Source organism: Uranotaenia lowii, chromosome 2 (genome assembly GCF_029784155.1).
Source record: "Uranotaenia lowii strain MFRU-FL chromosome 2, ASM2978415v1, whole genome shotgun sequence".
NCBI lineage: Eukaryota > Metazoa > Arthropoda > Insecta > Diptera > Culicidae > Uranotaenia > Uranotaenia lowii.
In genome coordinates this window covers 364,099,149-364,115,155 of record NC_073692.1, presented here as the reverse complement: position 1 = coordinate 364,115,155, position 16,007 = coordinate 364,099,149, and the positions used below count along the sequence as shown (strand labels likewise).

The window sequence follows — 16,007 nt, the reverse complement described above, 5'->3', positions numbered from 1 at the left end:
TTGGATTTTGATGAGTGATGTTTTACAACAACACTATGCATTAGAGGGTTAAGTATGTTATATAAAACTGTTCCATTTTAAAAGACTCGAAACTCTTTCAAACTTGCTTTGCATGTATGTATAATATAAGCTAAGCTTGGAAAAATATAAGTAAAATTCAAAATTTAGTTTTTTTTTCTTATTTTTATCGTATTTTGATTTAACCTTACTTTTCTTACTTTTTTGATTAAGCTCTTAGATGTTTACGTCTTCAAGAAAATTGATAAACTATTATACATTACTATCTAAAAACAAAGTAATTGGTCTTAAATGAAAATTAAGAAAAATATGTTTTCTCATCACTTTTATCGAGAGCTCATTTCAAAGTACATATCTCCTAATAATGTCGATAAAATGTTCCGAAGACACTATAGTGCACAAATTATCCAATCTGATCTAAAATGACTTGTAAGACAACAAATTTATGGCCAAAACAAATTTGCATGTTTTTACCGGTCAGACCATTTGGTGAAAATTATCCAAAAATGATCACAGCTTTAGCTAAAGCTCTAATGAAGTTAGTCTTCGAAAATATTTCAACTAAATAAATTGATTTGATCTCTGGACATTTCTAGATTAATTACATAAGCATGAGCGTTGTAAAGCGCCGTCATTATATAAATAGTTTCATTCCGAGCGTAGTTCTGTATTCGGTTTCTAAGCTGGAACGGTCTTATGCTGTTCAAACTGCTACGTCCTTCGTTAGGTTAGATTTCTGACAAGAAATACGGTGGAAAATATTTTCCACTGGTTAGATCTTTAAAAAACAACACGTCGATTCTTTTTCTACGATTTTTCAACTCAACGCCTAGGTCCTTCACTGACGATTTTCTAGCAATGATACTGCTGTTTTCGAAACGATATTCATGCAAGATGTTACTCATAATCCTTAATTTTCAATCCAACGCACTGCAGCACTCAGAAAACCTGTGAAGCGCGTTTTTCAGAGTCAAGCAATCCTTGGGGTTTCGAGCTGGAAGGAACGATTCTAGATATCAAAACATACACGTCAAGCAACACTCCGGGAACCTCGTTCATAACAGTGACAAAAAGATATTTTATTTACATAGTATTCGTGACGAAAAGAAGGGGTACCAAATGACTCCCTTGTGGTGCACCACTGTTTACCGAGAATACGCTCGATAATCTCGCTAATTTTCAGCAGGCAATTTTGAACTATTCTTATGAATCGGCAAAATGTGTGAGATCTTTCATAGTTTTGGAAACCGACTTTCACGAATTGAAGCTGAGAATTGCAATCGCGAAGGCTCTTCGATGCCGGTTACGCATTTCTTGAGTAGTGAATTTGGAATTCCATCGATCCACTTCCATTTATTTTATTTTATTTATCTTCAGTGTTGCCGAATACAACTATTATTTTATTTTTATTTTTTTATTAAATTTGATTCATTTTCGTACATCCTTCATCTCATCCCTACAGTAGCGTGAATTTTCAGCAACGTTATCGAAGACACCCAAACTGCTTAAAAATTCGAACATATTTTGAGCACGCGGTTTAGCGCTATCAACGCAAAAATCTTTATCGAACATAAAAACGTTATTCCATTCTATCTCCAGCAATGATTGAGAGCATATCAAAATTACTACTCAAACCCATCTCAATGAAATATGATTATCTAATTCAGATATAGCTTTGATATCAAATTCTTCGTTATTGCCGTTTCGAAAGAAAAAAATTATATCTCATTTGATACAAACAGCTATTTTTCCTGCCTGAATTTGCTTGCTTTAAAAGCACAGTACATGAAAGTTTGAGTGCAAGGCAGGAGGCAATGCAACCTTGCATGCAAGTACTTGAGTCCAAAGCAAGCATTACGTGAAAGTTTGTATGCAGGTGTATGTGTGTGTATGTATGTGTGGTCAATATCCTTTCTGATTAAGCTATAATCACAGATAACAGACGTTCAAGCTAGCCCACGAAACTTGTGTAAAAATTCCAACACCATTTTTTAACCAATTTTTGTTTTTTGGCTGGGCCATCAGATGTCTCCAAACACACCAAAAAGAACTGTCAATACAAAGCTGAGAATAAACGACTAATTTTCCGTCAGTTTTCAATAGGTCGTATGAGCTGCTTGGCATGCTTCAAGAAAATCGCTGTTGAAGTTTCGTAATACGTTCATTATGTTGAATTATAAAAAAATTCTTAGAAGTTATTGGCTTTTTCCTTCAAATTTGTTAGAAATACAAAGTTTTAAACAGCGGGATGGTAAAGTGATATGTGAAAGTAACCCGCTTTGAGATGCCTAGATTCAGTACTGCTGGGTGAGACTGATCGTCAAGACTGTTCTTATATTTGACTGGACATAGGTGATGCATTTTCTAACATGAATTACTGTTTAAGACGGACGAAATGTTATACCAAAGCTGTTAGTTCTTTAAACTGCCGTTTCTTCTTCTTCTTCTTCTTACATCAACATGGCCAAAACATGTATCCTGGAAAATGGAAGACTTGCGATTCTTTTAACTGCCGTTGTAGTGCAAAAATAAAGAAAGTGAAATTTCGCTCAGTCAAAAGTAGCTCTGATTTCATTTTTCTAGCAATAAATTAAAACCGTCCATTCTACTGAGACATTGGATTTGTTTTTTTTTTTTGGGGAGTTCATAAACGATTACACCTTTTCGAAAACTGGGCACTTTAAAGTTGATTTGTTACTTTTGAACGGCACTGTTTGTAATCAATTTCTATTTTTTTGGAGATTGCATTTGAAATTTTACACACTTTTTTGATGATTTTTTGTTCGAGCTTGTACGTCTGTTCTCTGTGTTATAATCTTGAAATAAAGCTATCAAAGGGTGATGTAATTTAGTTATTCTTGCATGGAATTTTTTTATATAATTTGAGATATTTTAACATGCTACGAATACTAAATTATATCTTATTTTGATATGAAAAAAATGTGCCTTAAAATATCTCATCTTGATATAGTTCGGTTTTTCTCTTCTGATCGGGGTTACAAAAGTGTCTAAGGTCATGAGGCTTGTTAGTATTTCGTGTAAACGCAAAGCAGTCTTCAGGGCAATCATTAGTAGACTGTGAGCAGGCCCAACTTAGCTAAGAATGGGTCATTGAGAAGGTAGAGCTCTGGATGATCGATTTATAGTTTAGATAAGAGAGGGAAATAAGTACATACATATACATTAGGATGGCAGTCAAGTGAGTCATGTAGAATTTCGTAAACCAACCATATACATTTTGTAGATTGGCTCAAAAAATTTACCTGTGCATAATTTCAGCTCAATCGGACTTTATTTAGGGGTGCCTCAACGCCCTTTAAGGTTTGGTTTTTACACTAAAAAATCACCAAAGGGGGGAAAAATCAAAATTTTAATTTTGACGCCAAATGACTTAAAGATGCATGGAACGTCAAGATCTGGTTATATCTCGAAAAAAAATTTTTGACAAAAATCGACTTCCTGAGACTTAGTAGGTTTTCCGAAAAACTACCTAGGCACTACAGCTGTTTTTCCAAAAAAGTCTCAGAAAATCAACAATTGTTTTTCGAGGTTTGTGCATTTTTAAGTCATTAGGCATAAAATACAAAATAAGGATTTTTCGATTTCTTTTGGTCCCTTCTTTGGTGATTTTTGAGGGTCAAAAACCGAAACTTTAAGCGCGGTGAGGCACTCCTAAGTAAAGTTGTTTTGAGCTGTAAATTTTCAAAAGTCAGTTTCTGGGGCCAATGTACTAAATGTTTATGGTTGGTTTTCGAAATTCGATCATGAAATTTTTCCCATACATCCATTGCCACTCTAATCCTTGATAGGGGTAATCTACCATACATAGCTCTCTTAAGCCAGTCAGTAGCTTTCTAGCGAACAACGCTCACGAGAACGCTTATCAGCCAAAACAAAAACACCACGCTGATCCATCATTGGCCTCCCCATTGAGTTACTCTCGGTTCAGTTCCTCGCGTCCTCAGTCAGTAGTGTCGCATGGCATGGTAATTTATGGCAATCGGACGGTAATCACCGCGCGCGCTTACTAACAAATTAAACGAGAAATAACACATCCATCTAACTAGTGATGATGAGAAAGAAGGCTAAGTGCTAGGATTGTTTCGAACTGGTCAGTCTGTTTGTCAAACCTCACTCGCGGTGTTTCATTGAATGATTTGTTGTTTGAAAGACAGTTTGAACTGAATGAGCGGGTTTTTGTTTTCCTGTTGAATGGCTTGAACGTTTGCCAGCTCCCATTAGATTGAATTCTCACTATCAGCCGAGGCGCTTTTCAGTGCCGCTCGGAAGCCCAATCGGTAAACATATTGCGCCAACTGGGGGACGTGCTAAGTGAAGCTTCTCGCGATCCTGGTCACATCAAAACAGTGAAAACCGCCCCGATAAGTGTCTTGAGCCTGATGAGATTATTTCAATATTTACGATCGATCCAATATTCGTTAATTTGTGGCTTCCAATCAAATTGAAAGTGAGCGAAATCGAAACGTTTTGTGCTTCTTATGAAAATAAACTCTCGAGAACCACTTTCTCTACATTGTCGACACAAGTGAATCGGTGAAAATCGATTGAAGGATACGCTTGGTTGAAAAGAGGACGAGCAGCCTGCAGAAGTAACAGGCAGGTGAGCGAGCAGCCAGAATAACTTTATGAAATAATGTGTTTGACATGAATGCTGCCCCGTGGCAACAATCGATACGCATCGAATGGTCCGGAGAGCGTTAAGGTGTCAGCGAATGAATGACACACACGGGGCCACTATTTGCTTAATCGGGAAAGTATAATTTCCCACATCTGATATGATAGTTAGTTGAGGTCGTAGATAAATTGCTGGTTCGCGGGGTAAAAACAAATGATGTCTATAATAAACGTGAATGAAATTATTCGTGTTCAAGAGTAAAACGGACAAAAAACCCATGACATGGCAGTGTTACTCTCTAAGCCGCTCTAAATCCCATTAGTGGGTTAAGCCATAGGTTGCATCTTTCATGTGACGATAGGCAATACCTACATACCTACTAAGCTACTGAGCTACTCAATGGGTAGACCGGCCGGCAGCTCAAAGTGACAGACCATTAAAAATTTAAGACAATAAAGTGAAGTTGTCCATGTCGTCGTCGTTGTCGTTGGTATTTTCCGCTGTCACTACTAAAAGGTCAAAAGAAGTGGCTTGTGCTGCCGAGTGCCGATTGACATTGGAAAACCTCATATCGAGACCAGAGACGACACACACGGGTCACATTGGGCTGTATGAATAAAAAAATTTCTATTTAGAGCATTTTCCTAATGTTTGCTAATTTATTCTTTTGGAATTATCACACTTGCTAGTTATAAAGTTGAACATGGAAAAAATCATTTTAAAGATTTTAAGAATTGTTTATTTTTTAGTTCGTCTTTGGTTGCAATACCGTACGAACTACTCAGTGGTACACTGAGTTAATACTTTCACAACATTTATCCAATTTTTGTATTGGATGGTTTCGGCAATATGCAGTACGGTGAAAAGGTATCCAGAGGAACTGGCATTGTCGAAGTGTCCTCGTGCATATATAAAGGTTGACACGTTCCAGTACGTAAGCAGAGTCAACAAGATTAGTTAAGACTTCAAAAATAAATGCTTGTTGTAGCTCGGTACGACGCTTTTCAAGAAAACCAATGCTTATCAGAGCACACCTTTGCTCGTACGGCGAAAGTCGAAGTGGAAGTTCTAAGGAAGGCGCCGGAGAGCGTAACTTACGAAGCTTCGCTGGACACGTTTAAGTCGGCAGCAGTGTGTACTCTGAGTAGGAGCCCATACCTGAGCGACGTATTCCATAATGCTTCGGACCAAAAAGCAGTACACTGCTTTCGAAGCATAGACGTCGTCGAAGTCTTTGGTGCTACGACGCAAAAATCCGAATTTTCACTCCCAGGTCGAAAATGGACTTAACATTTCAAGAGTTGATATTTGAAGTTTACTGTGTTTCGTGCACGAGTGAAGTTGACTATCTTACATTTTTTGGCGTTTGCCGTCATTACATTCAAGCGGCACCAGGCTTCAATCTGCTGATGTCGTTTTGTAAGGCAAGACCGTCAACAGCACCGATCATCTTTCTAAACAGCTTCAGGTCATCAGCATAAAGCAGAGTGTCGGATTGAAAAGTTTTACATAGGTCATCCACGAAAACTATGAACAGAAGGGGTCCAAGGTGACTTCCCAACGGTACTCCAGATGGGGTGTCGAAAGTTTGTGATCGTGAATTCCAAATTTTCGTGAAAGCCTGTAGGTGCAACAGATATGAGACAATAAGAGGTTTTATGGCAGCATACAATCGCTCGTGCATTAAAACTTCGAAAACTTTTGAAATTGAATTCAAAATTGAGATTGCGCGGTAGTTTTCGACGTGATGAGCATTGCCTGATTTATAAATCGGAGAAATTGCTGCATCCTTCCAAGCACTAGGCAACGTCCTTTCATTAAGTGATCGATTTAAGATACTGCAACTGCTTCAGAACCAAATCCTTTCGTTGGGTGAACTGCGGTCAGCTTCTCGAAGATATCCTGAACGGAAAAGCACGGCAAGGTGTCTGTGCCAACACTAGGTGGAGAGTATACACTTTAGAAGACATGTATTAGCCGATTCGGTGAAGCTGGAGGAAGTGACACCGTGGAAGTTTATATCAAAGGGGACAGCGGCGTCTTGTTTTTTATTGTTGAGATGTTTCCAAAATGATGAGGGGTCGTTTTTCATGTTTTCTTGAAGACGCGAGTCATGTTGACGGTAAAGAAACTCGTTTAAACTTTAAATTCGCTTCCTAAGCGTCTAAGATGATGTATACTGTCTTCAGAGCAAATTCGATTGACAAATTTGCGTGCTTTTGGAAGCTGGTTGCGTAATAGAAGAAAATCAGAATTCCACCATTTTACTACATTCAGTTTTTATTTTGAAATAGCTGACCCGGTGGGCTTTGCTACACCTTTCAAAAATAAATGAAATTTTCTAAAAATTATTCAAATTTTAATTGTTTTGTGAGAATTATTTTAAATCAAATTACAACATAAATCAAAAGTAACAGCTGTAGAATAAGAGATGCAGCTGAAATCTCGAATTGCATTTTAAATTATATGAAAAGAATGATAAAGCCTGCTCTTTCTTCCCGACTCCACGCTGAAAAAGAAGGGTCTTATGAAATATGGTCCCATTGCTTGATATGTTCTCGATTTCTGCCAAAAAAAAACTGGTAAGGGAGCCCTCCTGTGCTTCACCTCCTCCACTGCTATTATGAAGTTGGGGTCTCTAAAAATCATACCCATTTTTATCGTACCGAAACCCTCTCATATCAAATTTGATCTCATTGGTTGATAAGCTTTACAACAAAATTTATATGGAACCCCTTCCTTTCCTACCCTCTCAACACTGCAAGGCGTAATGATCTATAACAATCGTAGAATTTTTTTTTGTTTCGATTATAGTCGTTTTACCATCTTTATGGCATTCGCGACTTAATCAACGTTACAGTTGGCGGATCGTTATTGAAAAACTTATCCGGTACAACTGTGTTCGATATTTACTCTTGGGCTCGAACTCGCGGACATCGGCTCAGGAGACAACAGACTTGCCAACTGAGCTATATCACAAGCCCTGCAATCGTAGAAATGTATCTCGTATTCAAATACCTTTCCATACTTGATTTCATATGCTGACTTCTTCAACAAAATTGAGAACTTATGCTAACAAAGTTGTATTGGGCCATCTTCCCCCCCCTTCCTATCTCCCTGCTCACTGGAAGAAGGGTGGTGTTCCAAATAATCAAAGAACCATATAAAAATATCAAAATATATGGGAAATCCATGTCCAATTTTGTGGATTTTTTAGGTGAATTCTCGGGTTATGCCAAAAAAAATTGTATGGAAGCCCTCCTTCCTCCTGCCTATATCGTGAATCCTATGCTCCAATTGGAAGAGAAGAATGATTTCAAATAATTAAAGAAATATTTCTATGTTGAAATACCATCTCATATCAAATTTGGTTCCATTCGTTCAGTTAGTTGGATAGTCGGGTTATGAAAAATCATGTCAGAGACTCCTATTTAACCTTTTTATCTCTCATTGCACAGTGGTGCAGAACATCAATTTAGCTGTACGAGATTAATAGCACCCAGGGATGAAGAGATAGACATATGATGTCTTCAACAACATTGTTCAGTTTAACATAAAGCATTTTTAGTATCAAAATTTCTGCCGAGGGGTCCACCGATAGCGAGATAAAAATGCAAACTCTAATCTACTCTATCTACTCTATTTTGATGGACGAACCTTCCGAAATTGCCAATAAAATACACAGTTTCAGCAACTTCTAAACCCATAATAATGTATGAGACAATTGTAGATCGTGACTTGTTACAACTTTGTTTCCATTTTATCCAATCTACAACGTTTCATGTTCAAAAAACTGTTTTTTCTAGAGATTTTTCACTTTGACTGTAACTCCTGAGGGTGATGTGATAGGATTTTGACATATTCAACAAACTTATGTATTTTGATCAGATAAACAACTTTGTCGAAGACATCAAAGCTCTAATTGGAAGAACAAAAAAGTTTGCATTTTTATCTCGCTATCGGTGGACCTCTCGACATAAATTTTCATACTAAAAAATACTTTATGTTAAATTGAACAATGTTGCTGAAGACATCATATGTCTATCTCTTCATCCCTGGGCACTATTAATTTCGTACAGCTAGATTGATGTTCTGCACTATTGTGCATTGGATGGAAGAGTAAGCGCTTAATATTCCTAGAGATTTTTTTTGTACTCAAATACCCTTTCATGCCAATTTTATTTGTTCGATCTATTTTCAAGTTATGCTAAATTTGCATGGAAGCCCCCTTGAATGAAGGAGGGGCTTCAACTTACCATACAATAATTTCAAATACCCTTCCATGCCAAATTTGGTTCCATTTGCTCGATAAGCTCTCGAGTTTTGTATAAAAATTGTATAAGAGCTCCCTTACCCCCCCCCCCCCCCCCTTCCATCCTCACCGCTGGAAGAAGCGAAGTATCTCAAATAACCATAGAAACATTTCTCGTATTGAAATACCCTTACATGTCAAATTTGGTTACATTTGCTTGATCAATTCTCGAGTTATGAACAAAATTCTAAAAGAGCCCCCCTCCTTCTTCCTATCTCCCCTGTGGCGAAAAGGAGGGGTACCAAAACTTCATAGAAACATACCTCGTACCTTTTATGTTTTAACACTATCCTTCGGACTAGAAATAAAACGCGTATTACTTAATTTAAAGGCAGAACTAAAAGAGATCAGCTCTTCCAGTTGCTAGTTTATTTACGCTTTTCCAGAGCTATTGTTTTCACTCGGTTGTTTGTTTAGTTCGGCTGAGCGTTTAGCACGATCAGACACGCTTAAATAAAGTTAGTTTATCTTGGATATAACAGTACCGAAATACAATCCCATGGAAAATATGTGAATAAATGGGTATATCTTGCTTAAAAATTTAAAAAAGAGCAAGAAGGGGGATGGGAAATGAATTATACTTACTAGCTTAACCACTGCGTACGTTGCAACACATCCATTGAACAAAAACTAAAATCAAAATTTATAAAAAGTCTTTTTCAATAAATTTATGTGTCATTTTTCGAAACAGTATAAAACTGAATTTTTTTTCTGATATAAATGGAAAGCAAAACGTTAGCTTTGTTGTTTTATAATTAAAAGTTATAGTCCTATTTGCGCAGCTAGTGTTTGTGGCATAATGCTGGACCTTGCATTAAAAAATTTCAATTTTTGGAATAATTTCATCATAAATGACCGTGGTCGTTGGCCGACAGTTTTTTTTTTGTGTGTTTGAGGCATCCTGGATATGCCTCTGGCTTTCGCAGTCATAAAAATTTCAATAGACAACCTCAAATTATCAGCGGTAGCAATTGCTAGCTTAACTGGTTCCTAAAATGTCTTGATATCGATGACGTTCGTTGTTGATAAATCTCGAGATGTACCCTGAAATGGGAGTCTGAGATTTCATAGTACTGGCAGTTATTGAGGTTGTTTTTCCATATCTCATCTACCAGCAAGTGTGCGGGAGAAATGCCAAAACAACTCCATCCATTTTAATTTTTTAGGGTTTATTAGGGTTTAGGGTTTTATCATCGACATCATTGTACTCGATCTAATATTTCTTTGTGTTGAAACCTTGGTGTAAAACTTTTTCTAAGATTTATCGAAATTTTGAAAACTTCTAAATCATAGGATTTTTGTAGATTGTGAGAACAACATTATCAATGATCCACAAATTCAAACATTTTCTTTCCGGATAATTTGAATGTATTCCAGGGAGTAAATAGGTGAAAACATTGAAATATTAATAATTCGAATTCGAGTTACATTCAAAACATATAATTTTCCCTCTCCCTTTGAGGAAATAATTCGACTACAAATGATATTTGAAAATTTGAAATCATCAAATCGAAAATCATTTTTAATTCGTATGCAAGACATCAAGCCCTCGAAAGCAAATATTTTTGACTTTGAAATTACATATGTTTTTCAAGTTATTTATGCCGTAAGAAGGAATACTATGTAAATAAAAAATAAAATATTGACTGTAATAAGTTTCCGGGATTTTTGATTCTCTATTCTTGTTCAATTACATCATAGACTTTATCTCTATTAGAAAATATTTCTTCATACACCCAAAGTATCTCTATAAACTGCTTATTTTTTACGTTCAGTTGAATCCAGTTTAATCATTAGTAAAAAGTGCTTAGTTACTTACAAAAGTTCAATTAAGACTTATGTGTCAAGCATACCATCTAAAAATTTTTTGACACTTATTGATATTTCTCGGTGAGTAAAACAGCAATTTTTTTTCACTTGACGTTTCGAGTTACTTTGCTTCACCTATCATCAGACGTAAAAATAGAAAAGTTAAAGTTGACCAGCAGCCGATTAGGAGGAAAATTGTGCTGCTTTCTATTTTTCACGTGTTAGTTTTTACGTCTGATGATGGGTGAAGCAAAGTAACCTGGAACGTCAAGTCAAGAATTTCGCGACAGATGGCAAAATTCAAAATCTTCTAGTTTAACCCTTTGACAAAACACCCATATTTAGAGAGTTTCACGCGATTTTGAGTCATTTATAGTTCAGTGGAAGCCAGACAACGAAATTCGACTTTAACTCATGGTATCATTCCACCAGACATTCACAACCAATCCCTTATTTATTTAGTTTAAAAAGTCTGTACTCATTTACTGTACTAATGATTTACAACTAACAAATGGGGAACTTTTCCTACGCGTGTAATTGGTTGGCTTGCAAGAGAAACGTCAAATGTTTGCTATTTATATGACTCTCATAAAAGCTCTGGCTTTGGTGATCAAAATTTTGCAGCATAATGATTTTATCGTTTATAGTCATGATGACGTTCCTAGAATAGCCAGATTCTAGCATTATTAAAGTTCTGGTAATGTAGAGAATGCGCTTTAGCTTTCTATGAAGATTAATGCTGCTATAGCTCTAACGAAGTTGTGCTGACCATAATAAAGCTAAAATGTTACTTGGGTATATTGGCTTTCAAAGCCTAGCTCGTACGATCTTAGCAATATTTTTGGATGAATGCTTTATTACTTGATATTCTAAAATTCGAATGAACAATTCTTCATAACTGAAATCGTCTCGCAAGTTCCATAATCTTAAATTCGGCGAAAGAATAAAGCTTTTGTAAGCATTCTGTCAACATTAAGACTTGAAAAAAACAGATCAAACACCATCACCTGTTTCAGACCTGAATGACCTCTGAGTTCATCTCAGGTCATCATCAACCATCACCTATTACCCTTCTTCCCCTCAAAAATTCACGCCTGTTTATCTCTCATCTACACCCAAATAAGAGGCTCAAATTTTCAATGCCGATCGGAACTATGTTCTGAAAATACGCTGAAATGTGCATTGCACCAAAGATGATATGTTTTCTTTCCCGTCACTGGCATACAGACTTGGGCTCTCGGGCAACTGATGCAGGACCACTACACAGAAACATTTAAGTGAAACAAGAAAAACAATTTATGGGATTTTCATCCGAATGAATAATTTATCCCCGAAACAAGAAAATAAAAATGAAAATTGAAAACTCGTGATTGGAGTAAAGGCTGAATTTTGGATGTAAATATTCCTTATGAACATACATATATTTAATCTAATTTTTTTTTTTTGAATTTCTGAGCTCATTGTGAAAAATTTATTGAAATCTTAGTATCTAATATAACGAAAATCGAACATACACATAATGAATCCCAAGTAACCAAAATGTTTCTAAAACGGTCTCTTAAAAGCTTACTCAGCCCTGCTCGAGAGCTGTATAGCATTCCATACAGCTTAAAATTTAAGTTCTTATCGATACTTTCAAGTTCCATAACCAAAGCTGAATAGAAGGCTATTCAGCTTTTGCATAAAACTTAGATTTTTGAACTTTTTGCAAAAAAAAAAAAATTAAAAAATATGGCAAAAATGAAGCGCGTTCGATTTTTTCTTAGTTTTGAAATCTTACGCCACTTTCTATAACCCTCTCCACTCTCTCTACACTTAATGAATTTCATACTTACTTGAAAAAATTTCATGCTTGAAGAGTTGAACCTGAGCTGAATGACTGATGATGATGACTGGACACGCTACCTTTGAACCATCGCCGTTGTCTGGGTAGTTGGTATAAAAACTTGAATTTTAAATATACTAGAGAATTTCACCTTCACTTTTTACAAGAAGGCGAAATAATAAAAACGTAAACAACAAAACCGATGTGCATTTAACGAAATTATAAATGCAATCTTTTATTCAAATATTGGTTTTAGTAATTTTTTATTAATAAAATTTTAGATTCTTGGTACATACTTCCAAACAGTTGTGTAAACAATCGACTGCAAAGGGCGCAAAGAACTAACAGCAGTCCCAGCAAGATGGGTGGAAACTTCCAGCGGGGCCAATTTCTTCTTCGGCCAAATAGTAAGAATTGAACAAATCAGAAGAACAGCTTGGCAACGAAGAATACAAACAAAACTTTGTAAGTTTTTAGAAAACATGATGATTAATGATAAATTTTAACATTTTGCTTTTTGCTATACTATTTTATTTATTAAAAGAATGGTACAAATAAAATTGACAAAATGTATGTACAAGAGGAAAGAAAATTAAACTAGAATTACAATCTACATGTTTGCATTTTAAATAATCATTTGTATAAAATGAGTTTTCTTTTGAAAAACTGTCAATCAATCCTTCAAAGATATTTAAACTTAACGATTTGTGAGGGTATACAAAAAATCCCTTTTATCTTTTAAAACATGCCCATGAATGGATTTTGTTCCAACCGCCCGGCGACGATAATAAATCAAACCGCTCTTTCTTATTTTTTGTAAATAATCCATTTTTGTCCACAAATTGAGACGCCTTCTTAAAATTTTCTAAGAGAATGTAAACAAACCATTTGAAAATTTTGACACAACTCAATTCACATTGAAGTTCGTAAGAAGTTCCGAATGGAACCAAAAGTTCGTAAGAAGTTCCGCATGGAACCAAAAAGTTCACAAGAAGTTTTGCATGGAATCAAATAGTTCGCAAGAAGTCCGTAACGAAGCACGATAAGCCGATTAGTATCCGGACTTTTTAAGGTACTTAGAACGCACAAATATGTTATAAGCTACTTGTCTAGACTGTTTATGTTCGTTCAGAAGTCCAAATGAAGCACCTTAGGAAAACGGATTTGATTTCTCTCGAGTTCCTTTTACTCAGCCAAATGTGAACTTAAAACGTACAAGATTAAGTAGCTATGTGACTTTTGGTTACTTGGGAATCTAAGTGAAACTTCAGGTTATTTCAAGAGGTCTTTTTAACTAACACTAAGCGTACATCTTTTGATGATCATACAAATGATCAAACCACCATGCTAACAGGCTCACTTGAACTCAAGGCCGGATTAAGAGGGGGGGGGGGGGCAAAAGGGGCAATTGCCCCGGGCCCTCCGGCTCAGGGGGGCCCCCCGAGGGAAAAAAATTTTTCACATTACTTTAATCATACTACTTCAAATTCTACAAATTTATGAAGAGAAATCAAAACTAGAAGATCGAAATTAAAAATTTGAAATAAAACAACTAAAGTGACCCCCGTGAAATAATATCTAGAAAAAACTTTCTCTTACATAAGTTAAGGGGGCCCCCTAGAGTAAGCAGTGAAAGATTTCTCCCGCATTTTGTGGGCTGAGAATATCAGAATCTTGGTATTGAATTTCAAAATTTTCGACTTAAAAATGATGTCAACCGATTTCGAAAAAAAAATAGGAAGAATATGAGTCAAAACACCTCAAAATTTCTTTTTTTTTCTAATCACGTCAGTCAGGATATTATGTACAGAACAGGAAGAATAAAATAAGCATCTCCTCAGTTTCACTACATACAAACGTCTTGCACAAAAATAATGTTTATTATTACGTTAACTTTCAAAGTAATGGTTACTGCACTAAAAAAGTAGCTAAATTCGCCAAAACTGGCTCACAGTGTCAAGAGTCTTTTAGGGAAGTTTTATGATAAACATTTAAGAATTTTACCCGAGCAGTATCCGGGTTAATATCGGGTATTTTTATAACATTTCACTTTTCGAGCATTATTGTTGAAATTTCCGTTGGTTTATAATATCTAAACTCTTTCTCTCTCTATATTGAAAATAAAATCTTTAAAAAAACTGTAGTTGCTTAAATTGGACCAGTCGACAGTTCGAGTTTCTTTATTGAATTTTCATCCCAATTTCTGTCTTAGACTTGAAATTCGTATTGAAACATTTTCAACTGAGTTAACCAAACTTTCATCAACTACTGAATTGAATATCCTGAAAACAGCATTTAATTTTCCAAATAATCATTCTCAAATTATCATAAAAATCATTGAGTAATCATCTTAACATGAATATTATTATGTTTTTAATCTTATCTTTATCCAGATTCAATTCATTGAGATTTTCAAGTCTTGTGTTGTTTCTGTTTCATGGTTTTCATGGTTTCATGGTTTTTCTGAATTTTGAGAATTCAGGATTTTTCTTAAAGGTACTAAACTCATTTGGATTCCTTATTTGACTTTTTCTATGATAACTGATTCTGTGTTTTAAACATTTAATCTCTATTCTGAATATTTTTCATTGATCATTTTTGGACTAACACCCCTTTGACTTTGAAGGCATCGAATGAAACTGTTTTCATATTTAGAATAACAATTTGATAAGTTTTTTTTTATTTTATGAGAATCATATTTATAACTTCTTATGAAAACGTTTTTTCTCGTTCATAGATATTAAATTGAAATTCACATTAGGTGCAATTTCTACTTTGGCTTTGATTTAATTGTTTGTTTATTTTTCTGAAGTTTGTATTCTCTGTTTAAAAATTTCATGATAATTCCCAAATTTCATTATTTCATTGAATATTTCTCGATGGAGCACAAACCAGACGATCAATGATGAAATGAAAAATATTTTAAAAAAAACTATCCGATCATTATTCTAAATCAGTGAATGATGAGAGCATTAAAATAAATTGAGAATTTATTTGGCATGGCATTTTGTGGCTCAAATCAGAGCTTTAATTTTTGATAAAACCCTAAATTGAATAATTAACAATTTTTATTTGAAGATACCACAATTCATCTTCTACGCAGACAACATGGTTCTTTGAAGACAGTATACTGAACTCATCTTCAGTTCTTCTACACGTTTAAAATGTGTTGTATTCTCTGGGATAGAATTTTTTAAAAAAATTAATTAGAGGGGCCCCCCGAGAAAAATTGCCCCGGCCCCCCCGATTGCTTAATCCGGCCCTGCTTGAACTACAGTTGGAGTGACAGTCGTACCTGTCCATTTCTCAGTATTAAATTTTCAAATATTTTATATAAAAAAAACAAATACAATCAACTCTTTCCGTTCTGGCTTAAAATGTGAGAAAGCAACTGATTGAAACAACAA

The 16,007-nt window shown here is 35.3% G+C and overlaps 1 protein-coding gene across 4 annotated transcripts in view; it reads left to right on the top strand.

Annotated features, from left to right (window-relative positions):
• The window catches only part of LOC129743868 (uncharacterized), an 87,851-nt gene that overhangs the window by 58,720 nt on the left and 13,124 nt on the right, over positions 1-16,007 (top strand). Inside the window, exon 1 of one of the 4 annotated variants that reach the window (XM_055736085.1) lies at positions 4,295-4,639. The exons of the other annotated variants lie outside the window; for them this stretch is intronic. The gene's annotated coding sequence lies outside the window, so the exon portion shown is untranslated. Of the gene's footprint in view, positions 1-4,294; positions 4,640-16,007 lie in introns of those variants that run through there. 4 annotated transcript variants of the gene reach the window in all.